Source organism: Vombatus ursinus, unplaced genomic scaffold (genome assembly GCF_900497805.2).
Source record: "Vombatus ursinus unplaced genomic scaffold, bare-nosed wombat genome assembly UNPS02014784.1, whole genome shotgun sequence".
NCBI classification, from domain to species: domain Eukaryota; kingdom Metazoa; phylum Chordata; class Mammalia; order Diprotodontia; family Vombatidae; genus Vombatus; species Vombatus ursinus.
In genome coordinates this window covers 9329829-9356835 of record NW_020954562.1, presented here as the reverse complement: position 1 = coordinate 9356835, position 27007 = coordinate 9329829, and positions in this window count along the sequence as shown.

Sequence of the window (27007 nt, the reverse complement as noted above, 5' to 3'; positions counted from 1 at the left end):
TAATCTTATTCAAATGTACCTTTGCCCCTAGCCCTAAAAAGAACCTGGCTCTTGTTTGTCTCTCTTTATCTCCCTGTGAAAGCAAACTTCTACCTTCCTGGTTCCCTTCATTATCTATTCCCATTGTCTGTTTAATCTCTCAGACCTTCCAAATGAAATTCTCACCACCTCCCAACCACCTCCCCCCTTCCTCTGGCCACCCAAAGTTACTTTAGTGTCAACTGGCCTTTCATTGTGGCTATACTCAATCTCCCCCCCCATTGTTTTACCTCCCTATGGCCCCTGGCCATTTCCCACCCTTAATCCTAGCTAGGCTCCATGAAGTCCAGGACCCAGGAGTTCTGTTCACCTCAGCCTACTAGCCACTCCCATCCAGACCTCCTTAGGCCCTTCCTCCTGTCACCCCAAATTACTTGGCCACTCCTAGATCCCTCCCTCAGTCTTTCTGTATATTAGGTCCATCTTGTCTCTATTCAGATGCTGAGAATCTCACACCCAAAAGGCTGAGACTCTCATGTCCGCTCGTCTTTATGGGTGTTACTGATGTTTGGGTTCCTTGGGAGTCTGGCCTATTATGCTTTATCTTTAATAAACTATTTCTCTGGCTGGAAGATTTGGGTTGCATTCTTTCAGGAAGACCTGGTGCCGCAATCTTAAAGTGCCTCTGTGCATCTAGGATCACCCCAAAACCTCTAAACATCTTCAGTATATTATCGCATTATGTAACACAATATTATATATACTATTATAATATAGTATATAATTTACATATAAATTATAATTAATTAAGATTTAACAGAGAAGATTGGAGTATTTTCCTCTTCTTGAAAGAAATAATAACTATTATGATTTTAAAAGGCTTAAGAATACTCTACGATCAGAGGAGTATATCCTTTAGGGATCTGTCAGAAAATACCTCCAAGTGAGAAGATTCCTGGCAAAATAGGTCTGGCACTCAAGCCAACCAGAATACTGAGTAAAACAATTTAGTGAAGGATCAAGGAAGGAACTTACAAAAAGAAGAGGTGGGAGGCAGGGGAGGAAGTAGTTGGTTATTTTTGGGAAGGAGAAAAAAAAACCCTAACAGACTAACATGTAGAACCAAATTCTCTTCAGATATTTTTTTTTCCTTTTCCTCCTATCCCTTGCTCATGAAAAGACTAGAAATTTAGCCCCACAATAGTCTATGTATCTAACATACATAATCAATTGACTCCTATTGTTCTTTGCAAGCCTTTGGGGAGCAATTTTCAGCCAATAGAAGTTCCTAGAAGGCCAGAGCTTTTTTTCACTTTGTATTTGCATTCTCAGTACTCTACAAGTAGTAAGAAATTAATAGATGCTTATTTGTTGAATTGGATCGAATTTGTCTCATTATGATCTTTAAAGATCCTCAAAATCTTGGAGTTGGAAGAAACATCAAAGGCCATCTAATCCAAGCCATACACTGAAAGAATCCCCCATAAAACTATAGCTCATATAAGCTCTAATGATCCTTAGCACAGCTCTCACTAATAGATCTTGAGTCCTAGAGCAAGGCAGTCTCTTCCCTTGGAGTTCTAGAGTATGGTAGAAACAATATCCCAACCTGTCCCCCCATGCAAGTTTGGCCAGTTTTCCCTTAAGAGGCATTGAAACTTTCCTCAAAAATTGGCTGACTCGGGGAACTAAAGTCTCAGAATGTTGACCTCACTTCCTCAATACCTGCCTCCAAAGCAGCTACAAAGAACTAGATGGATACTCTGATGCTGGTGTATAATAATGGGGAATTCAGGCAAGAGAATTTTGCTCAGCTATATCCACTTGGGGATGTCTTCAAAGCCTATTCTTGGTGAGTATCTTTCTCCTGCTTTGGCTAAATAAGTATATTTTTGCTAACTATTGAGTAATGTACAAACATCTCATTTTGTTCCCATATTGAACCTAACTTACCCAGGTACTGGTTTGAGGCAGGCTAAGCTTAGAATTTAGAGGTTTCCCTGAAGAGTTTGAATGATCTCTAATGTTATCAGCATGAATCCCCCACCAGTGCATTTTTCTCCTCTAGGATTATGTGCTGAGGATCAGTTCGGTTAGCTAGTCTTCAGGAGCTTTTAGAAAGGCATATTTAATAACGTAGTAAAATAAAAACACTTTATACAAAACCTTTCCCCAAAGTCTATAATATACTCTTCCTTATGTACATAGTACATATAGACTTCTAAAGGAAGTAGGCATAAACTTAGAGAGCAAAGTGGCAAAGAGTCAATTCACAGCTTCTGATTGCTACAAGTCTTTTCCCTCCATTCTTTGGGTATTCACTAAGCTCCCCTTAATCTTGGTGTGGATTCTTTGTGGGCCATAAATTTACGTCTAATCTGGCCTTGGGTCTTAATGCAAACATTACCATCAGAGATCCAGGGATACTATAACCTAAGGCAAGATGAGAGGTCCAATATCCTCCTGATCCTTGGAGATTTGCAAGGTCCTCCTCTGGTCTAGAGGGAGCAAGGGGAAAGAGATTTAGGGCAACCAGAACGGAGGCTTCTCCACCTTACCTCACGCACACCCCTGCCCTACTCCCCAAGAATTTCCTTCTCCAGGAGTTTAGCTTAACCCCATGTTTGCCTCAACTTCTTGAATGAATCAAGTTCTAACTCAGTTTGGTAATATAGATGACCCATAGGGTGGGACCACATATCCTCAACCTATTTAAATTCTTATGCAATGTCATTCCAGTTGAAAGGACTTTATGTATTTGGTCAAATCTATGATTGTTTGATTGACTGAATCTTGTTCTTTCTAAGTAAAGGTATCAAGGCTAACATATCAAATATGCTAACATATCAGACAAGAGGAGGTGAAAACCCACTAATGCCTGAGTCAGCACATTTGGATACATCTAATTGTTATGAAATTTTCCTTAACATCAAGCTCTTTGCAGCTTTCACCCATTGTTTTTGGTTCTACCCTCTGGGGCCAAACATAACAAGTCATATCTCTCTTCCACACCACCAAGTTTCAAATACTTGAAACCCCACCCTACATACTCCTCCTTTTCTCCCCAGGCTAAACATCTGCATTGCCTTCAATTGACACTGAAATGTAATTATCTCATGGCCACTCATCTCTTCCCCTGCCCACCGCTGGACATTCTTCAGCCTATCAATGCACTTCCTACAGCGGGACACCCAGAACCAAAAAACACCCTTTTCTTCCTCTTGCTCTGTAAGTCTGGGTAAGAAAATGAGGGCTTCCTGCTCCCACAGGCAAGGATCTGTTTACCATGCTTGGCATTGGCTTTCTCCATCCCAACTGCTCCCTAACTGCTGCACTGATCATTTCAGCATCTCCTAATGGTGCCAGCTGCCCCCACTGCCCACAAGCTCAGACAGGCAACACTGCCAGAAATGCCCATATGCTTGGATCATCACATACATATGGTGGCCCAAAGGGAAGTACGTATATTATCTTCCATAAGCAATAAAGGTCAATTTTCTGAAGTTTAACAGCACTGATCATTTAACAAAGTATTTTCTCTGGACTTGTACATGTGATCTGATATTTTCTCAATGCACTCAGAATCCTAATCAACTGGAATCCAATTGAACTCACTTTTAAATGTCATACATGAATATACAAATTAAATTTTATTTCACCTGTCTTTTGAATCATATCCAATCTTTTTTTCTTTTATTGTTATTATAAGATAGAATCTGTGATGTCATTAGTGTAGAGAGGTTGCATTGAGGGACATCTTTAACCAATGTAGTTTGGCACTTTCTCTGCAATTTATAAGCTTATTGAATTGTTTGAGGCACAAATAAATTAAATGACTTGCCCAAAGTCACATAGCCCATATGTACCAAAGGCATGACTTGAACCCAAATCTTCTTGACTCCCATTGTCATGTTATAGGTGGAAAAATGGATGGAGTTTAGAGACCTCTGGATGTTTCAAATTACCTTGGGAATTATGGAAAATTTGATAAGGAACAGGGCATAGTTATGCCAATAACACATTTGCTTTTTTTCCATTTCATTTGATTTTATGAAAAAAAACCCATCCATATGTTTTTTATTCATCTACATTATTTTAAAGAAATTATTTTGTAAGAGCTATTTGCCATCCAAAAAGCTTTGGAGGACTTTTTTTTCTGTCTCTTTAAGCTCTTTTTCAAAAAACAAAACAGGAAGCAATGTTTTACCAAATGTAAGCAAGCTCAGATGCCAGGTGATTTGAATAAACTTAAAACTGGGAATCTGTGAAATTGGATCTAATAGGTGCTTTATCCTTGATTCCTAAATTTAAAATATACACTAACACCCCACCTATGCCAACCTTACAGAATTTATCCTATATCATTGTTATTAATTAATCATTAGTGATAGAAAAGAGCACTGGATTTGGAATCAGAGGTTCTATGTTCAAATCCCAATTCTACTTTGGCTCTATCTGTGTGACCATTGGCAATTTTCATAATCTCTCTGGGCCTCAATTTCCTCAGTTATAAAATGAGGAGATTGGACTTAATGAACTCTGAGTTTCCTAACAGCTCTAAAACTCATGAACTTGTATAGGACAACCGCATGTCACAGAAGACTCCAATCGGGTTCTTAAGTCTGCTTTGGATATACATATAGTTATATCAGAAAAATGACATCAGAGGCCCACCTATTAATATAGAGAAAGGTGAGGTAGACCATTGTCAGAGGTTACAATGATGGTAAAATTAATCAACATTGATTTAAACATTCTGTGTTCTGTGCTAAGTGCTGAAGATACAGAGGCACAAATGAAATAATCCCTGCCCAACTCCAGGCATTTTCACTGGCTGTCCCCCAGGCCTGGAACTCTCTCCTCTCTCATCTCTACCTCCTGGGTTCCCTGGCTTCCTTCAAGTCCCAGCGAAAATTACACCTTCAACAAAAAGCTTTTCTCAATCTCTCTTCATGCTAGTGCTTTCCTGCTGAAATGATTTCCAATGTAAATAGTTGTTTGCATGTCATCTCCCTCATTAGACTCTGACCCACCTGAGAGCACAAAATGTAATTTGTCATTCTCTGTATCTCTAGCACTTAGTATAGTGCCTGGCTCATAACTGGTATTTGTGGACTGACTGACTACCCTCAATTAGTTTACATTCTATCCATGATAACAACTTAGCATCATAAATCAGCGGCTAGAAAGAACTTTAGAAACCATCAAGTCTCATCATCTCTTTTACAGATTAGGAAAGTAAGTGTCAAAATGACTGATTTACCCAGGTTTACACAGGTAGTAATTGTCAGAGATTGAGTTGGAAGTCAAGTCTTTAAGTCAAAAATCATGTCACTAATGAAAACCAATTGGTGACGGAATCATTCTATCACCCCCTACCAGTCATTTTTTCTTTCCTTCTCTGATTCTTTCTTTTGTGTTTTCTTTCTTCCTTTTTTCTTTGAACTTTTTTGCACTCTTTTTCCTTTATTTTTAAAATCCCTATCTTCTTTTAATTAATGAACATCTTATGTGCCATTTCCTATGTAGTACCTTTCCTGATACCTCCTCTCCAGCGGTCTTAGTATTCTCTCCTCTTTACATAATCAAGTATAAATTTTATATACCTCCCTCCCACCAAGTAGAATATAAACTTCTCAAGGACAGGGATTATTTTTGATTTTATTTTTTAATCTCCAGGACCCAGTATGATGATTCTTAGATTGTTGGATTCCTACTCTTTTTTTCTTTTTAAAAATGTATTATTTTGAAAACATTTTAGAAATTCTTTTCCTCCCTCCAGCCCCTCCCCCATCCATTGAAAAGATAAACAATATATCATTTAAACATGAAATTATGCAAAACTTATTTCCTTAATAGCCATGTCTCACACAAAAAAAGCAAGAAAAAGAAAGTGAAAAAAATTATACTTTAATCAACACTCAGGGTTTGTTAGTTCTCTCTCTGGAGATGGATAACATTTTTCATTATGAGTCCTTCAGAATTGTCTTGGTTCATTGTATTGACCAGAGTAGGATCAATACAGTCTTTCAGTTGATCATTATCATAATATTGCTGTTACTATGTACAATGATCTCCTGGTTCTGCTCACTTCACTCTGTACCAGTTCATATATGTCTTTTCAGGATTTTCTGAAACCATCCTGCTCATCATTTCTGATAGCACACTAGTATTCCATTACAATCATGTACCAATTGCAAATGAGGAAGCACTATCCTAAGCTTTAGGCTTTTTCATGCTGCTGTTTTCAAAGCCAGTTCTGGGGGCCTATAAGTTTTTGGTGCTTCCAAGGTGGGGTGATCTGGGGAGAGGTGTGGCCACTGCTCTCCTGGTCTACACTCTGGTCTTTACCCAGGAAGGTTCCCTGCTCCGCTGAAGCAACAAATACTAGTGCTCCTCTCTGCCCTGAAATTGTGACCCAAAACTGTATATAGGCAATAGAGTTGACAAACAACTCCCAGTCCTATGCCTAGAGTCAGATCGAGGTCTCTTGTATTCTCTTTCTGATCATTTGTCCAATCCCCTTACCATCTCTGGGCTAGGAGCTCCTGAAATTGCTGCTGCTACTGTTGCAGCCTCTCCAAGGCCCACTGTTATTATTGCCACCATTAGGCTCCAGGCTATCCCCTACCTAGTCATAGACTTCTCTTTCCAGCCTCTTAAGTTAACTTGGGCTGGAAACATGTCTCACCCTGACCCTTTGTTGGGTCTGCTACTCCAGAATTCGATTTGAGGCATGATTTTAAAGTTGTTTGGAGGGGAATGTTCAGAAAGTTCAACTAGGTTGCTGCCTCTACTCTGCCATCTTGGTGCTGTCTCCTCCCACTCTATTTCTTATACCTTAGACTGCCAGTGGCATCAGAGGCATCACTAGATCCACTGTTGGAACTTGGGAATAAAAAGGTAAAATGAAGAAGAATCAAGACCTTCAATCACTTTCCTTTTTTTTAAATGGGTTTTGGGAATAGAGTTTGAAAATTCCACTTCAGCTGCTCAGGGAAATAAGCTTTGACGTTAAGCCCTTGAGGTCATGTTAAACAAGGGTGTTCCTCACGGAACTGATGGCTCTCTTCCAATCCATCTCTGCCCCTGTGCCTATCCACTGGTTGTTACCCCTCTGTAGAATGCTCTCCCTTCTACCTTACACCTTGTAGAATCCTTGGCTTCCTCAGCTCAAGTGCCATGACTTAGGAGCCTTTCCTGGGCTTCCCAATTGCTACTGTGCCTTCCCTTCTAAGGTTACTTTTTATCTACTTTAGATATATCCTGTATGTTCTCCAATAAACATTTATTAATTACCTACTATGTGCCAGGCACTATTTAAGCACAGAGGACACAATTGATAAAAAGAAAGACAATATCTACCCTCAAGGAATTTACAGTCTAAAAGGGGGTACAACACACAAAAGGAGTTTGGAAATGGGGGAAGAGTGACACTAAGGAGTACCCAGCTTGGAACCCTCTTGTTCAGTGGAATTGAAACCAGACAGGGCAGCAGATGCAAAGTGGAGTCCTGTTTTTGCCCTCTTTAAAGGAAGGCATTGGGTAGCATTCTTTACTCCACCCTCTAGTCAGAGGGGAAAGAGTTCTGCTTGTCCTAATTTCTGTAATATGTTGTCTCCCCAGTTAGAATGTAAGCTCCTTAAGGGCTGAGACAGTTTTTGATTTTTCTTTGTGTCCTTAACAATTAGCACCATATCTGGTGCATAGTGAGTGCTTATTAAATGCCTATTGATTGAATGGTTGCAAGCATGGCTAGTCTAGTTCAATTCATGACCAGAATCCACTTTTATACCAATGAGGCATATATTCATCTGATGCCCAATTTACCAACCTAGTGCCGACTAAATGCAGAGCAGTTCTTCAAATCCTTTCACTAACTTTATAAATTTCATCTAAGGGGTCTTCAGGTTGAACCATTCTGTTCCCATCAGCAGCATGCCAGCCAAGAGCAGTTACTGCTTAGCCACACACAAGAACACAAGAACTTTGATTTCATTGACTAACCCAGATAGCAAAGCAATGTGTATGAGTGATTATTCAATTCAAGAAACATCATAAGGACCTATGATGTACCAGATAGTGTGTGAAACACTGGAGAGGTGAAGAGTAGAAACAACTTTGCTTTCAAAGAGCTTATAATCTAATGGGGTGGGGGAGTGATGGTAGGCATGTACACAAATAACTAAGATACTATGTGGCAAGTGTAAAGGAGAGATACCTAGAGGAATCTGAGGAGAGAGAGATTACTTTTAGCTATTGTAAGCTTAAGACATTTATTAAGTGCCTACCATGTGCTAGACATTATACTAAGTGCAAATATTACTTCATTTGATCCTCACAACCACCCTGAGAGGTATCATTAACCCCAATTAATAGTTGAGAAAACTAAGGCTGACAGAGGTTAAGTGTCTGAAGCTGGATTTGAATTCAGGTCTTCCTGACACCAGGATCAGCACTCTACCCACTGTGCCACCTAGCTACCTCTGGGCGGCTCAACAAACAAGGCTACAAAAACGAGAGGCAGAATAGTACAGTGACCAGAGAGGTGGTCTTATAGCTTGGAAGACTCAACTCCAGATCCTGCTTTTGACATTCATTTAGCTACAAGACCTTGTCCTTGTCCTGCAAGTGAATTAGATTTAAGTAGCGGAACTGTGCAAAGTCATTGGTCCTCTTCAAGAATGAAGGACAAGGGGCAGCTAGGTGGATAGAGCACCAGCCCTGGATTCAGGAGGACCTGAGTTCAAATCCGGCCTCAGACACATAACACTTACTAGCTGTGTGACCCTGGGCAAGTCACTTAACCCCATTGCCTAGCCAAAAACAAAACAAAACAAAACAAAACAAAAAAAAGAATGAAGGACAAACAACAATCTGTGAATAGTAGTAGCTGCCCTCCTAGGGACTCAAATGACCAGTTCAATAGCAATGCTGCTATTTCCTCCTCCTTCTCTTCTTCTTCCTCATCTTCTTCTTCTTCTTCCCCCTCTCTCCATGTAGAGAGTCAGACCCTTACATGTGGGTGCTGTCCAAAGTCATATATATTTTGATTGCTTATACTTTGCAAGGTATCTTGGGATTGGGGGGGTGGGTGGGCTAGATTTTTTTTTCTTCCCTGTTATTTATTTTATCATTGTTGCTGTTTTTTTTCCCAGAAAACTGGAACAACTAACACTTTTTGGTTCATGTAGTTTTCATTTATGATTTCTTGAAATACAGCTTGGATAACCAAGCTTTGATAAGGCCCATTGGGATTCAAATGGAGCTACTTGACTATGCCTTTAAACCTAAATCACTCTGGCTCTCACTGGCCAACAACAGGTCCCAGCCCAAGCCTCCCTTGCTCATTGTTTGAGTTTTGATGGCTCTGGGTGAGTGTAAATAACAATTGTTTCTGTTCAGGCCAGAAACTCTGAAGGTCTTACCCTCCCAGACTGATTCTTTTATGAAGGCAAACTAGGCCCATTTTTTGTCTCAATTCTTACTTAACCTTTAACTACTGAGAGAGTGTTGCCTCAGACAAACTGAGACCTGGGAAAGACCTTAACTTTAGCTTAAAAATGCCATGGCTTCTTGTTGCATCTGGGGCCATTGTCAGTCATCCTGACCTATGTCTTGCCATTGGAGGTCTTCAAGAATGAAAGATGAACAACAGTTTTCTAATCTGCAAAATGGGGATGATAATCTCTGTAATGTCTCCCTCTTAGTATAATTGTGAGGCTTGAATGAGATACAGTGGGCAAAGCAATTTATAAAACCTAAAGCACTATATAAATTTCAGCTATAATTGTAGATGTTGGGGGGATCCATTCCTGGTGTCCAGCCCTCTAAAATGGCCTGCCAAAAAAAGTTGCACTCCTGTGTTCATGTTCTCTGTGATCATCCCTTGGGAGCTAAGAGAATTATTTGTATTTGACCTTGAATGATATTCAGGACTTGATATGGGGGTACACAGTCTCAGCCCTGGTTTGGTTACCTTATGGTGAATCAAGCTTGTCCAGAGAGGAAGGCATGGGATAACATCATTAATTTTAAACCCGATGTAGGGCATGTTTCAGGAACAATGTTTGGGTTTTTCCATCCATTTAGGCTCTATACCAAATATTTTGTCATTCAAGAATCCCATAGTGAATTTCAGGAAATATGTACTACAATACATGTACATATATTCTGCAATTTTTTTTCAATGAAATCTATTTTGCCACAAAATTCCACCTTCAGATTCTGGTGGCAAGCCAAACCAATTATTTCTTTTTGTAGTATCATCAGAACAACATCAGTGTAATTACAAGTTATATCCTGTGGCTGTTTACCCACTACTTACAAATAGTTTGTGTTCAAAGATTTAATTCAGTAAATAAATGTGGAGTGCTTAGTACAACACACACAGGATACTGCAGTGGGCAGGAAAGGAGATGCAAAGATAAATAACAATGGCCATTACCCTTAAGGAATTTGCCATCTAGTAGGAAAGATAACAGGTACACAAAACACTGGAAAACACATTAGAATATGGTCTGAGAATGAACACTGGAGCAAAAGCTTTGAAAATTCTGAAGAGAGAAAGTTCACTTTCTGCTGACATCCAAGGATTTGAATGCATTTGAATATATCCTTGAAAGATGGGTAAGGGATAGACTAAAGATGCAGAGGAGAGAACATTGCAGAAAAATGAATGAGTTCACTATGAGATGAGTTCAGGAAATGGAGAGTCATCCTGTTTGACTGGGGTGAAAAGCATGTTACACTACCCAGTGAGAAAAGATGAGAAACACAGAATCAGCAGTTAGGTGACATAGTGGATAGTGATAGACTTGGAAGCGCGAAGTCCTGAATTCAAATCCTGCCTTGATCAATAACTACGTGATCCCAAACAAGTCATTTAACCTATATAAACCTCAGTCTCCTCATCAGTAAAATGGGGATTATAACAGCACCAACTTCATAAGGTTTGCTGTGAAAATGAAATGGGATAACATCATTAAACACCTAACAAACTTTAAAATGCCATATAAATGTTAGCTATTATTATTATTATTATTATTATTGATTAAAGCCAACTTGCATAGAGCCTCATGAACCAAATTAAGGAACTGGCTATAATGGAAAAACACTGATAGGATATGAGAAGACTTAAGTTCACATGTGGCTGTTACGAAAGTCATTTCACTCGTATAGGCTGTGCTTTCTCTTCTGTAATATAAAGGGTTTGAACTAGAACAGAGATTCTTAACTTGATTTCCATGAACTTGTTTTTAAAATATTTGCAATACTATATTTCAGTAAAACTGATTTTCTTTATAATCCTGTGTATTTTATTTGATGCATTTAAAAACATTATTCTAAGAAGGAACTTGTGAGTCTCACCAAATTGTCCATGGCTCCAAAATGGTTAAGAATCCCTGAATGCGATGATTTCTAAAGTCCATTCCAACCTGAAAACATAGGTTGCTATGAGTCTGGCTTTTATTCAGTAGATAGTAGAGCAGGTGAATAGTGGCACTAGGAATGTTGCTTAGAAAAATAAATAAAGCAACTCTTCAAAACATAGTTCCCCCCCTCCCCTTTCTTTCCATTAGTCTTACACTTTACTCCCTGACATACACCCTTCAATCCAAAGGCACTGGCTTCTCAGCTATTCCTGAACAAGACACATCATTTCTCCTCTCCTAGCATTCTCTCTGGCTGACCCCATGCCTGGATCACTCTCTCTCCTCTGCTCCTACTAATCCCTAGATTCCTTTGACACTCACTAAGATCTCATCTTCTACCAAAAGCTTCTCCCAATATCTCTTAAGTACCTTCTGTCGATTCATTATTTCTTATTTATCCTGAATATATTTTACTTTGCATATATTTGTATATTTGTCATGTATATATATATATGTATATGTATATGCGTATATATACATATATAGTATATTTGTTGCCGTATACATGTCTTACCCATTAGATTGTAAGGTTCTTGAGATCAGGGACTTGAGATCCAGTGCTTAGCACAGTTCCTGGTACATAGTAAGTACATAATAAATGCTTATTAATTGATTGATTCAGTAGAGATTTAAGCAGGAAGAGATTTGAGACCTGAAGAACAGTCAGGGGGTAGCAGCAAAAGTCCTTGTTAGAGGTAATATAATTCTGAACTAAGGTGCTGTATGTGGGATGGAAAAGAAAATAGTTATGGGGCACATCTCAGGGCAACAACCAACCTGACTTTGCTACTGATTGTATTTGGGAAGGAGGTAAGAGAGTTCCAAGAAACTCATGGAATCATAGAACATGCTTGAGCCTAAAGTGACCTGAAAGGCCATCTTTTTGAAAGCCTCAATCATTTCTGAATAAGAATCTTTTACAACATCCCAGCTAGCCTGCACTTAAAGACCTGCAGTGGCAGGAATCCCTTAGCTCTTGATATAGCCCATATCACTTTTGGACAATTTGAATTCTTAGCAAGCTACCATTTACAGGAAGCCTCAGTCTGCCTGTGCACAACTCCCACCCATTTCTCCTCAAACACCCTCAAAGAAAGAGCCTAAGCCCTCTTTTACATAACAATTCTCCAATTCCCAAAGGCAGCTATCAGGCCCTTCCCCACCATCACCCCCCCACCCTCCACCTCCAATTCTTTGCCTCTTCCCCAGTTTCTTCAGCTCTTCACAGGCAGCTGGGTAGTATAGTGGATAGGGTGCTGGACTTAGAATCAAGAAGTGCTGAATTCAAATTATACTTTATATACTCCCTACCTATAGGACTCTGTCAAATCATTTAACTAATCTGTGCCTCAGTTTCCTCATCTATAAAGCAGGAATAACAATAACCCCTTACCTCACAGGTTGTTGGGAGGATCAAATGACTTACAATATGTAAAGCACTTTGCAAATCTTAAGTAAATACTCACTATTATTAGCTATTATTCTCCCTTCTACTCCTCGGGTTTGCCACTCTCTTCGGAAGAGAAGACTTCTTGCAGATTTTCTATGTCTTTCCTAAAATATGGTGTGCAGAATTGAAGAGCATATTCCGGATGCAGTCTGGCCAGGACAGAGGACAGGGAATTTTAATGCAGTATTTAAAAACATCAGATTTGCATCAGAGGACTTATGTTTGAAACCTCACTTGGCCATTTACTAACCCTAGAAAAGTTACTTAATCTCTCTATGCCTCAGTTTCTTCATCTGTAAAGTGGGGGGTGAGTGCTAAGACTAGATGCTGATGTTCCTTAGAGCTCTAGGTACATGACCCTACAATGTGAGCATTATGTCACAAAATGCAGCTCAGGACAGCATTTGCTTATTTGCTTGCCATGTCACACTTACACTGAGGTTGTGGCTCTCTAAAATGCCCAGATTATTTCCTAGGAATTGTTGCCTGGTCATGTCTTCCCCCAATTCCATGAGTTCAAGCTGGAAGAACTGGGAAAATGGTAGCATCATTAACAGAAATAGGAAAGTAAGAAGGAAGGGCAAGGTTGAGGAAAAGATAATGAATTGGGTTGGAAATATTTTGAGATAGAAGTGCTGGTGGGACATCCAAGAAATTGTCCATCAGAAAGTTGAAAATATAAGCCTGCAGCTCCAGAGACATGTTCAGGCTAGAGATGATGATTTAGGAATCATGTCAAGAGAGAGGTGACAGCTGAAACTGTGGGAACTAAGGAGGTTACTAAGGGAAAGAGAAAGAGAGGAAGAAGAGAAGAGGACCTTAGATCAAACCTTAGAAAACATCTTAATTTTGAAGGAGAAAGAAGAGCCCAAGAAAGAGATAAGGATGGAATAGTCAAAGATGTAAGAGGAGAACCCAACATCAAGGGATAATGCAATATCACAGAAGTCAAAGGAAGAAAAGATTTTCAAATGGGAGGCATTGTCTATGTTATCAAAAGATGTAGAAGGGATCAAGATTGGGAAGGGTGAGAATAAGCAATTGCAGTGGGCAATTAGGAGACAATCAGTGACTTTTGAAAGGACAAGGTTAATAGTATGGTAGGGATGGAAGCCCCATTTCAAGGGGCTGACCTTGAGTAGGTGGTGAGGAAGAGAATGCAGTCTGGTAGCCAATCTTTCTAGATCTTTGAAAGTTAAAAGGAAGAGAAAAATAGGATGGTGGCTTAGAGAAGGGAAAATGATTGAGAGAAGGGTTTTTCAGCTGAGGTCAGGGATTTATGGTGTCCATGAAGATTCATGAATGGACTTCAGGGGATCTGTGAACTTGGATGGGAAAAAAAGTTACATCTTTATTTTCACCAACTTCTAACTGAAATTTAGCATTTCCTTCAATTATGAATTTTTTTAAAAAAATTATTCTTAGAAGGGGATTATAGTCTTCACCAGCCTGTCAATGAGGTCTATGACGCATACCCAAAAATGCTTTTTAAAAAATTCCTACTTTAAGGGAATGAATGAATGAAATTAAATGGATTTATTAAGTGTTTATTATGTACCAATCCCTGTACCAAGTTAGGGATACAAAGACAGAAGTGAGAAAATCCCTGCACACTTACTTTCTCATGGTAGACACAACTCACATAGGAGGGTGGTAGCCAGGGAAGGAAGTTATGATCTGAGAACTCACAAAGATTGTTAAAGGAACAGAAAGTCAATTAAGAGGTTCTTTCCAGAGGAAATGATAGTGTTGATTTGATTACAATTCCCAGAGCAAGACCTAGAAAGCTGGAGGTGAGTGGGTTGTATATGTACATGGCAGCCAGGAGAAAAATAGTCTAGGGAAAAGGAGGCTTCATGGTCCCAAGGAGAGCCCAGCAGAGTGACTCAACTATTCCTTGATATAGTCTCATAAAGTTCATTTTAAAGAGTGGAGTGGCAGCAGACCACAGGGTAGACAATGTTTGGAAGAGCAGGCTATATGACCCCAGGTAGTGCCAAGACCAAGACAGACCTAAGTGTGTCTATAGATAAGAAAGAGAAGAACCAGTAGACTACAGATGTACTAAAGATGCAAGAGAGAGGAGAAAACTGGTGAACAAAGGCCCCAGAGGAGGCAGAAGAGGACTGGACACTGAAGAAGACAGTTTAGTAGTCGGGATAGGGAAAAGAAGAGCAGTGTCGGCAGAACCAGCAAAACTCTATGAGATATTGGAGGAGGCAGAGATCACGATCACTGTGGGGAAGGAATAAGTAAGACGCCTTGGTAGATGTTTAATCATCGGTAGAGGATAGTGTGTGTAATATAAATGTGTGTGTGTTGTGTGTGTGTGTGTGTGTGTGTGTGTGTGTGTAAGGTAGTTCAGTTGTTTTAAACATTAGTGGTTTGCAAGCCTAATGTTCATAAATCAAGATTGCCTTTTTCACCCTCTGTTTCAAGGCATAAGCACAAGGCTGATCTGTTTCAAACATATATTTTAAAAGATCAGTTTATAGCCTCCTAATCTGGAGCTGTTTAGTGTGTTTGGCTAGATGGACTGTCTTAACATTTTCAGAGAGTGGTTGCAGTTGTCAAAGTGACAGTTTATCTCCTTCCCCCCAACTAAAAGTAGAGTTGTTGAGTTTAATTATGCTATGGGGAGTTGTAATGAGGTGTCACTGAAATGATCATGAGAGCTCATTAGGTTCATCACAAAACTTCAGATATCCTGTATCCCACCATTTCATAAGCTTCTATCATACAGATATTTTAACAGACAATGAGCGAAACAGCAATAAAAGTGGAGCCCATCCCCACTCTGAATGACTGACACTTTTTTTTCCCGAAGGTGTATGCATATACAGGAAAGAAAATGTTGGTTGTGATGTTCAGCAAAACAAAAACAAAAACTAATATGAGGTGTTAGGAAACAGAGAGACAGAGACACAGACAGAGAGGGGGAGAGAGAAAGAAAGAGAGAGAGACAGACAGAGAGAGAGAGAGACAGAGAGAGAAAGAAAGAGAGAGAGAGAGAGAGAGGGAGAGAGAGAGAAAGGATGGAACCACACTGAAAGATGTTAAGGACTCAGGCTAATGAGCCATTGGTGGGGTCTCCATCAACAGTTTCTCTGTAGTGGCTCTCACCTCTTCCCCTCCCCCATTCCTACATCATTATGGAAGACAGCAAAGAAGAAATGCCAATCATGATGTGACATCCATAGGTATGGATCCATTTTTCTAAACTTGCAGTAGAGTGATGCACCAACCCAGGACATCATTCCCTTTCTCAAGGGCATCTGGGGACCAATATTTTCCCTCCCATTTCTATCCCTTGGGGAAAATGGAGATGTATAATATTTTTTCTTTTAATTTTTCTTTTTTTTTTCTCAATCACATGTAAACAAAAAATTTTAAGATTATTTTTTAAAAATGTTAAGTTCCACATTCTCTCCCTCATCTCTCTTCCCTTTCACCTCTCTGAGATGACAAGTAATTTGTGCAATCATGCAAAACATATTTCTATATTAGTCATGTTGCAAAAGAAAATACAGACCAAAATAATAATAATAATGTAAAAATAGAGTATTTCCATCTACATTCAGACTCCATCAGTTCTTTCTCTAGAGGCATATTTTTTAGCATAAAGTCCTCTGGAATTGTCTTATTACAGGTGTGAGAAACCTACAGCCTCAAGGTCACGTGTGACCCTCTGCATCTTCAAGCATGGACCTTTGACTGAATCCAAACTTTACAGAAGGATTTGTTCTGTAAAACTTGGATTCAGTCAAAAGGCCACACCCAAGGACCTAGAAAACCACATGTAGTCTCAACACACCACATGGTTCCCCATCCCTCATTGTATTGCTGAGAATAGCTGTTATTCACAGTTGATCATCATACAATATTCCTGTTACTGTGTACAATGTTTTCTGGGTTCTACTCATTTCACTTTGCATCGGTTCATGTAAGTCTTCCAAGATTATTGGAAATGTATAACTAATCTCAGAGAGAAATACAGTATGAAAATAGAATAGAGTGTGGCCTTGGTGGGAGCACCAGAAATGCATAGTAGAAGAATCAGAACCATTCAAGAAGGAGCTCTCCATGAAGTCCTTTAGAGGACTTAAATAGTACATTCAATCAAGTAAGATGGAAAGGCAATGTACTACACTGTTCCTGGAAGTAAGGGACCTGGGTTCTAATCCTCCCTCTGATGTCTCCTACCTAAATAACCCTGAGCAAGTCATTTAACATACCGAGGCCTCAGTTTTCCAGATCTGCAAAACAATGAGTCTAGAATCAATGGTCTCAGATATCCTTTCCATCTATATATCTGTGATCTTATGATCAAATTCTACCTGCTGCTTATAACCTGTGTGACCTTGGGAAAATCTTTAATTTCTGTGGGTCTCAATTTTTTTCATTTGTAAAGAGTGGATTGGATTAGATGACCTCTGAGTAGCCTTCCGGCTCTAAATTTATAATCAAGTGAACTGTTTATGATGACCATGATGTTTTCTTCCTAACAATACTGAATCTTTAATACTCTTTATGCTACATACTATCCCAAAGACTTGTGGACACTATTAGTTTCCTAACCCAAAGATCAAGACTGGCTTTGACTTTTTCAACAAGCCCACCCCCTGCCCATTTCCTTTTGGTCTAGATTTTAAAAGATAGGGCCAGTCCCAGAAACCACAAAAAAAAGAAATTTTAAAAAACCTTTCTCCTTACAAGCAATAGAAAGAACAGTTGACATCATAGGATAAGATTTTCCATAGAAATTGTTGTTGTTGTTCAGTCATTTTCAGTCATATCCAATTTTTCGTGACCCCATTTGGGGTTTTTTTGGCAAAAACACTGGAATAGTTTGCCATTTCCTTCTCTAACTCATTTTACAGATGAGGAAACTGCGGCAAACAGGGTTAAGTGATTTGCACAGGGTCACATATCTAGTAAGTGTCTGAGGCCAGAATTTAACTCAGCTCTTCCTGACTCCAAACCTGGCACTCTATCCACTGCGCCATTTCTGTAATAGAAGATGAGAAAGAGAAGCAACACGGTATGGTGGATAGAATGCTAGACTTGAGTAGTGCTAGCCCAGGTACAAATTCTATTCAAACACTGGCTTGCTAGTTGAATAACCCTGAACAACTCAACTTTTCCCAACCTCAGTTTACCCATTTGTAAAATGGGGATAGTTTCACTACCTCCCTCACAGGACTGTTATGAGGCTCAAAGGAGATAATATGTGTGATGCATGTATTTGAACATCTTAAAGCACCCTATAGATGTCAGCTATGACAGTGTACTGGACAGACCGCCAGATCTGGAGTCAGGAGAATGCTGGTTTTTAATCCCACATCTGATATTTTTTTTTGTGTGCACTCTAGGCAAACCCCAACCTCTCTGGGCCTCAGTTTCCTCATATTCCTTCAATAATATTAATTAGAACATCTTCCTCACAGGGTTACTCTAAGGGAAACATTTTGAGAATCTTAAAGCAGAAATGTAAGCTGTCATTATAACCACCTGGCTGTCTTTCAGGAGCCAGTTTTGTCCACCATCCAGTTATTCATTTTGCCTTTTATTACACTCACCTCTGACCAGTTTCTCTCCTATTACCCTGGTTTGACCCTGACAGATCTAGAGATGAAATTTCTTTTGCTTTTTCTCTTCTTAGTCGCTGGTTTTCATTTATTCTGATAGCTTTGCTTGGGTGTTGAATTTATTTTTCTTGTGTGACTTTAATGCCAGTGAGAGGTGCCAGACTGGCAGTCACTGAGGTGGCAGCCTTGGGTTTTATCCACAGAAGAGTTCCAGAGCAGCAGGCATCCTGATTCCACTTTGCCAGGGTGACGTGGACTAGGTGCACATCAAATTGGTCTTTTGTGTCCTTTGACTCTTTAATTCTCCCCACCTACGTAGTGCATAGACATGTTCCTGCATGCACACATGTGTACGTACACACACATATAAACACACATCCTTCGTGGAAGATTTAAATGCCTATTATTAGGTCTGGAAATATCTGGTAAATGAATGGTCTGATTATTATCTCACAAGGGCATTTACTTTTCATCAAAACCCTTCTCCAAAGCCTTGTAGTGGGGCAGAGGTGGCCCTTCATTCTCAAAGACTATGTGAATGGGATGTAAGTTTGGAAGGGATCAGCCAAGCTAGAAAATATTTTGAGTATAGGCAAAGTTACAGATTACATGGCAGACCTTGGAGGATAAGCCTACGTCATGACTGACAGCGAGATGGTTACTATTTTTTTTATTACCACAAAGCCTCCTTAAAAACTATCTCCCAGTCAACCATACGATGATAGATTTATAATTGGAACAGATATTAAAGGCCATCTAGTCCAAACCCTCATTTTACAAGCGAAAAATGGAGCCTGGAGAATGAGGTACTTACCCAAGGTCACACAGTTACTAAGTAAAAACGACAGAATTCAAACCTGAGTTCTCTTACTACAAATGAATATGCTTTCCATTGCACTGTGTCCCATCAACAAGCATTTATTAAGCACTCGCTACGCGCCAAGCACTGTGCCAGGCCCTGAAGACAGAAGTGAAACAGTCCCTTCCCTCAAAGAGCTTACATTCTATCAGAAGAAACAACACATACAGATGTAGAAATATACAAAACAGAAACATAAAATACAATAAATACAAAGTCGTTTTCTTGGCAGAAGGCCACAGGAAGTGGAAGAATCAGGAGGTGGCTCTTGAGCTAAGCCTTAAAGAACACCAGGGATCCTGAGAAGTAGAAATGAGGATGGAGTCCCTCGTAGGCATGGGGGAAAGCTAGTGAAAGGGCACAGAGGTGAAAGATGACGAGCTATGTCCAAGGAACAGCAGCAAAGGCCAGTTTAGCATGACCGTGCAGTTCACGAAGGGAAGCCGTGGGTACTAGAAAGGTAGATTTATGAAGGGTTTTTAATGCCAAAGGAGTTAATAGTTGATCCTCGAGGTAATGGCTGTAGAAGGCTTGTCATCTACAGTAATGAAAAGAGGACCCATGATGATGACACAATGATTCCTTCTAGCAAAATAGGGCATTCATATCTGTACTCTTCAATCCATGGGAGAAAACAGATATAAATGGCCTACCCTATGCTGTAATAGACAGACTACTGGACTGAAGACCTGGATTCAAATCCTGTCTCTGCCACTTACTGTATTTCACCACATAATTATCACAGATTTTATGCCCAATTTTTTTTTTCAAAAAAGTGGGATGTGACCATTGTGTGGAGCTTTAAAAAAATTGTGCCACTATAGCTTAAAAATCATTTATTACTAAATTTTCCTTGGTGCAAGATTAAGATACATGTAATACTTGTGAATATACATTAAAATTAAATACTGACAATGCACATGCACTGAGAATTCTAGGCTCATAGCTCACAATGCACAAGAGATAAATGCATATCTATACACCATTGATGAATACATTGCTGCTCTCTTTACCTTTTAAGTTACGTGATGAACAGAATTATACCATGCGACGATTATGCGATGTAAGGTTATAAACCAATTTTTGGACTGAAAAAACAGGGTGCAACAATTATGTGGTGGTGATGATTATGAGTAAAGTATGGTATTTGTTGTATTATTATGGGTGGATTGCTTAATATCTCAGTATCTCAGTGTCCACATCTGTTAAAAAAAATAAAAGAAGATAATAAAAACTATAATACATATTTCATAGGGCAGCCATGAGAGTGAAACAAAATAATGTATGTAATGTGCTTCAGAAACATTAAAGTTCTATATAAACATCAATTATTATTAGTATTAGTGATTGATTCATATGCAATTTAGGGAAATACATATTACTCTTCCATCTCCAAAATTCTAACATTCTAAGGTCCTAACCACAATGCAAGGAATTTAAATGTCACCCTCTGAGGCTCAAAAATAATTTGAGCCCATTATCTTTGGACTTACTATTATTTGCAATGGCACAAGTTTGGGAAGAGATAGATGACAGTAACATAGAACAGGCGGTCTTAGATAGGTTGCTATCTGCAAATACTTTAGCAAGTTCTAATGAGACAAAGAAAGCAAAAAGGTTCCCAGAACCCAAATGTGGGGTCACAGAGGTAATAACATGAGGAGAAGAGAAAACTGGAGACCAACTCTGCAATTTTGCAGGTTGATCAGTTCTTTGGAGATACCTCTACTTACTTCCTATCATACAGACATGCATTAAGCATCCTATAATGAGCTTAATCTATCCAGTTAATGAACAGAAAGTATATCTCATGCAGACATACGGGAAATAAAAGGTTTCAGGCCAGGAATAAGCACACCTCATGAACCCATAAGAAAGCACAACCCTTCCCCTCATCAAAAAGACTTCTAGCTATTAGGTCCAGTTCAGAAAATTGTGAGATTTTCCAGTTTCTCTATTTTGAATTTCCACTAAATGCCCATTCCAAGAGAGGCTGGGAGATTATCCAAGTCCATCCCTCTTGGTCCATTTAAGATGATCTTCTTACTAAACCAAACCTATGTAGTATACTCTCCTAATAAAAGAACAATATATTTTTAAGTCAATGTTAGTCAAGGAAAGTCACAACTAGGTAGACCTAAAAATAAAATCCTGTTTTGGAAGAGATCTGCTGGCCCTTGGTGTTTAAATACATCTTTCAGTCATAGATGACAGATGCTAGCTCAATAACTGATGTGTGCCCCAGTTTACCATCTGGAAAGTGGGAATAATAATACAACTGTGCAGAGCTTCTGGGTGACTTAGGTAACTTTGCTTGATGTTATACAACCAGTTGGTAGCAAACAAAAAGAGAGAACCCAGAAGCCTCAATCCCAGCCTGCAGCTTTAATCACACTCCTAGTGACTTTGAATATCTAGCATATGCCAAAACTTTTTCAAGTTTACAAGCTCTAGAACTGTTAAAAGCATCCAATGTTGCTATAAGAAGGTTGGTAGTGATCCATTTGGAAAGGCTGTATCATTTTTATGGAATATGACATATATATTTTTGTGTACTTTTTAAAAAAATTCAGGTTTCATTTCTACTACATTCTATTTTTTGAAATTTTTATATGTGCATACATATTTATGTAGAAATAGATATGGAATTCTATATATTCTACATATTCTTTTTAGGCATTGACAGCCCTTCTATTTTTCCTCTTCTTCCATCCCTTATTAAAACCTGATCAATTAACATCATTCATAATATAGAAAATCAGCATTCTATTCATTGTATATATAGTCTTATCAAAGGCAAGACTCGAATGCAGCTCTTCCTGACTTTTTTCAGCCCTCTAACCATTATACTGTGATGATCCTTATGATCTGTCCCTGACATGGACTGGATTGGTAACCACAACCAAGTCACAGAATCACAGAATTTGAGAATTTCAGCAACCATCTAATTTTTCCCTGTTGAATTTTGCCATATTAGATTCTGTCCAATGTTCTAGCCTATCAGGGCAGTTCCACCATCTCTATGGGATCCCTCTATCATTTGTACCTTGCATAGGATATCCCATAGAACATCGGCAAGTCCCTTTAGTAAGCTTACACCCAGTGTATATTTTGCTCGATGTTAAAGGTCACTGAACAGTTAGTTCCGTATTTGTACCAATCTGGGAATCCTGGATTCTATCTCACCAAGTGTAGGCATGGCTGATGCCTTATTGGAAGAGAGACCTAAAAGCTCCATTTTCGTCTGTCAAGCTAAAAGTCTTTGTTATTGTTGTTGTTGTCATTGCTGTTGTTTGTCATCAAAAACAACAACAAACCACAGCAAGATCTCTAATCCTTCCAGTCACTTGTGTAACATTAAAGATATGGTCTGCTATTGACCATCAAGTTGTGGGTGACCACAGAGAAATGAACATAGGAATGGCGAGCACAAGTAGACAGCATTGCATGTCTCCTACAATCATCTACGTGCAAGAAGGCAACTCATCCAGGAACTGTCTGATTTACAAAGAAGGTGCACCAGATACAAAGACTGACTGTACAAGTCAGTCATCTAACATATATTAAGCACTTAATAAATTAATAATTATTCTCACTATATAGCACATAGAAGGCACTTAATAAATGTTGACCAAATGGATGGATAGATGGATAATAGATGGATGGGTGAATATGTAGATGGATGAATGAATGAGTGAATGATATACCTTTGCCTATGGAGATTAAGATAAATTATGGTACAACATATTTGCCAAATATTTTAGTTAATAAACAATGAGACAAGCACAATAATAATATCTATTTACAGATGAGTAAGCTGAGATCTTGAAAGGTTATAACATGCTGAAGAAAATTATATCTTACAAAAAGCAAAAAATAGCCCAGAATTCTCCTGACTTGAAATTCAGTTGAATTCCCAGCTGTTTCCATTACTAGAGACCACACAGCTTCTAATCATCCCCTTGTGCATTAAGGTCACAGGGTCAATCTCTGCCCTGTTAACAGTGATTTAGAGTCATTAGCAGCTAATGACTATTTCTGTTGAACAAGACTCTGGATCTTGACACAGGCTGTCATAGGTTGGTACTAATTAACGGCCTTAGGGGACTGGATAATCCTTTTGGGTCTGGAATAACCGCCATCCTTGCCTCAGCCTCTTAAAAAAACTCAGCTCCCTTTGAGGCAAAGCTCAGGTGCCTCTTCCTACAGGGGACCTTTCCTGAGCTACACCAGTGCTTAGCACAGTGCCTGGCTCATAATAGGTCCATGATAAATGCTAGTTGACTGAAAATTCTTAGCACTCTGTTCCTCTTGGAATCACCTTGTATTCTTTTATATATATTTTGCATTGTATTGCCCAGTAGAATGTAAAATGTCACCCATCAGGGCAGGGACTATTTCCTTTAAGTCATTGTATCTCCAACACGTAACACAGTGTCCTGCAGTTAGTAGGTGCTTAATAAGTATGTGTTGAATTAGCTCAATGTGAAAATTAATCCTTCTTCCTGTTTTCTTTTTCCTTTTCTGTATTCTTTTGAAGCATATAAAACTTATCTGGCCATCATGGAACCTTAAAGATTATCTAGTAACTTTTAAAAGGAAAGGGTCAGGGAGGGGGTATAGAGGAGAGGAACAAGGTTAGAGCATTTCTAACATCCAAAAGGACATTTCAATGAAATATTGTCATAAAGAATTGAAAGGCTGGTTTTAATCAAAAGCAGATTAAATAGTTCACTACGTCTAGAAGAACTATGCTGAAACCTAGTTATTAATAGGCACTGCCAGAAACAATAAAGATGGATTGAGATGTTTGCAGGTGGGGCATAGTCTGCAGGTGAATCAAAGAGTAAATACGAAACACCACTGTATAAATTTGGCCTGCTAACATTTCCATGAATGATAAATAATGAATTCCTATGAATCCATAGAGAGAACAATTTGCCATTAGAATTTTATCACTTATTCTAGTTTATAACTCTTCTTGACATTTTGTTCTGATATTCAACATCACGCCAGTACAAATGAAATAGTATCGAGGGAAAAAGTTATATTAATTTTACATTTTGGTATAAGCAAGACAGATTGCCTTTGGTTTTTATGAATAGGTAATTCTGTTCTTCATAAATACATAATGAATTCTAGTGTTATTTTTTTTTATTTATTTACATGAAGGGAAATAGTGCCTTTGAATACCTAGGATGTGGGTGTGAAGATTCCAGAATCTCTTTATTTACATCAGTCCATCTGTTGTTGTTTTTCCTTTGTCTTCAAAGAGGGCCAGTGACATCACAAGGTGATATCTTGACTTGCAAGTGAATTGGATTCAAGTGAGGCAGAGCTGCACAAAGTCATCAACCTCACTGTCTTCCAGAGTCATGGAAGACAAAAGACAGAAGCAAGATAAAAGTCAGGACAGCTGACAATGGCCCACAATGCATCAGATGACCTTGGCATCTTTGATGTCTGACCAAGCTCTAAGCACTCCACAGTGCCTACTTCAGCTGCCTTCATGTCCATGTTCTCATCCAACCATTATACTGGGCAGGGTCTTCTCATGCTTGGGATAGACATCCCCCTAACTCACTGATGGGTTTGAAGCCTATTGGTTTCACTTCAGCCTGGTTTAGCCTATCTGCCTAGATGGTTTACCAGGGGTTGGCCATTGCATATGCTTCAAGCTTCCTGGAGACACAAGCTTCTTGGTAACTGGTCAGACACTAAAGGTGGATGAGCATCCCTGAAAAGGGCTTGGCAAACACTCACATCAGTCCTCCTTAAGAACCCATATTCCTCTTTAGTCCATCTGCTGTGTGTGAAAAGTGCTAAGCCTGTCTCACTTAAGGCTTCATGCTACATAGTACTGGATCTCCTGCTAAGGCCTAAGATCTCTCTTCACTCTCAAACTTCTCTTCACATACACACACACACACACACACACACACACACACACAATCTTCTTTGTTAGAAATTCAATGCAATATCCTGTAATGTTGGTGCCTATAAATTACAGAATGCCTGAACAATTTGAATAATATTTGAAGGCAGTTGGGTGGCACAATGGACAGAACGCTGTACCTGGCATCAGGAAGACCTCAGTTCAAATCTGATATAGGCAAGTCACTTAACCTCTTTTGACTTTGTTTCCTAAAATGTAAAATAGTGATAATATTAACCCTACCTCCCAAGGTTCTTGTGAAAATCAAATAGGATATTTGTAAAGTGTTTAGCACAGTGTCTTGAAGACAGTAGGCACTAAATAAATGCTTGTTTCTTTCCTTCCTTAGTAATTTATTAAGTACTTTCCAGGTACTGTGCTAGGTATTAGGATACTAAGAAAAAAACAAAAATGGTCCCTGATACCAAGGACTTCATATTCTACTGGGGAAAACAGCACATACACCTATGAGTAGGTATAGTGATAGGGATGGAACTGGTAAATTTCCTGGTATAGGGAACTCCCAGATCAAAAAACTCCCTCTAGGATATCAGGTCAGCATCTTCTCTACAATTTATACTCTCAGAGTGCTGCTTAGAGCCCTCAGAGATTAAATTATTTGCCCAAGGTCACATAGCCAGTATTTGTCAAACATAATAAGTATGGACAAAATACTATGGATTGTTGGCTCATTTGGTCAAATTGTTCCCTATCCCTGGAATCCTATATCTTCACCCTTTGGATTCAGATCCATCTATTAAAGACCATTACAAATGTCCCCATCTCTATGAAGCCATTCCTGATCCTTCTTCCTCAGAATTTATGGAGCACTCTGTTTTGCAGCTCTCCAATGTACCTATCAAATGATATAATAATGACAATAATAATCCACATTTAGGAAGTGCCTTCCTGACAAGCTTGCAAGGCAGATAATGATCAACCTGATCAGTTCCAGATGGTGAGCCTCTGTTCAGGACTTTGCATCTTCCAATGAAGGATACAGACAGGCCCATTTGAACCAGCCTCAACTCTGTATTGTTAGATGAACTGGTAGACAGTCATAGGCTGTTACAGGACAGAGTTATGACTTTGTGCTGGGCCTATAATAATCCTCATTAAAGATTCATTCTTTTTACCATGAAAGCTAAAGTCTGGGATTTCCCTGAGGCAACTCTGGGTGGGAAAGATTTATGATTCTTGGTGATGGGGAGGCACTCCCAAGATTGGCCCCAATCTTTGCCCAGAGGTTGGAGTATTGGCCCACAAATTAGATACAGATGAGGAAAATGAGACTGAGAGATTATAACACTTGCCCAGAGTCACAGAGCTAGCAAGAGTCAAAGCCCAGTTTTGAACCCACATTTCCTGACTCACATTTCCTGGCTTTATAGGGTATGTATTATGGTTATCTCCCTGCTAGACTGTAAACTCAATGAAGGCAGGCATTATTTTTTATGGAAATCAAATCTTTTCAACACCTAGCACAGCGGTATGTACTTGATAAATGTTAGTTGAATGAATACCCAGTTTTCAATCTGTAGTTCCTCTCATCTCAACAAATAATTTCTAGGTGTCAATTCTGTTAATATGTTAGGCTAGGATCCATTGATAGGGTCCATCATCATAATTTATAGAATTAAATCATTTAATGCTGATCACATAGTAGGTCTTAGTTAATACTCAATAACTGATTGATGGTTCAAATGATTGGTGAAACAACGGTTTGTTTGCTTTTTTTTTAATAATTTACAAAGACATGGA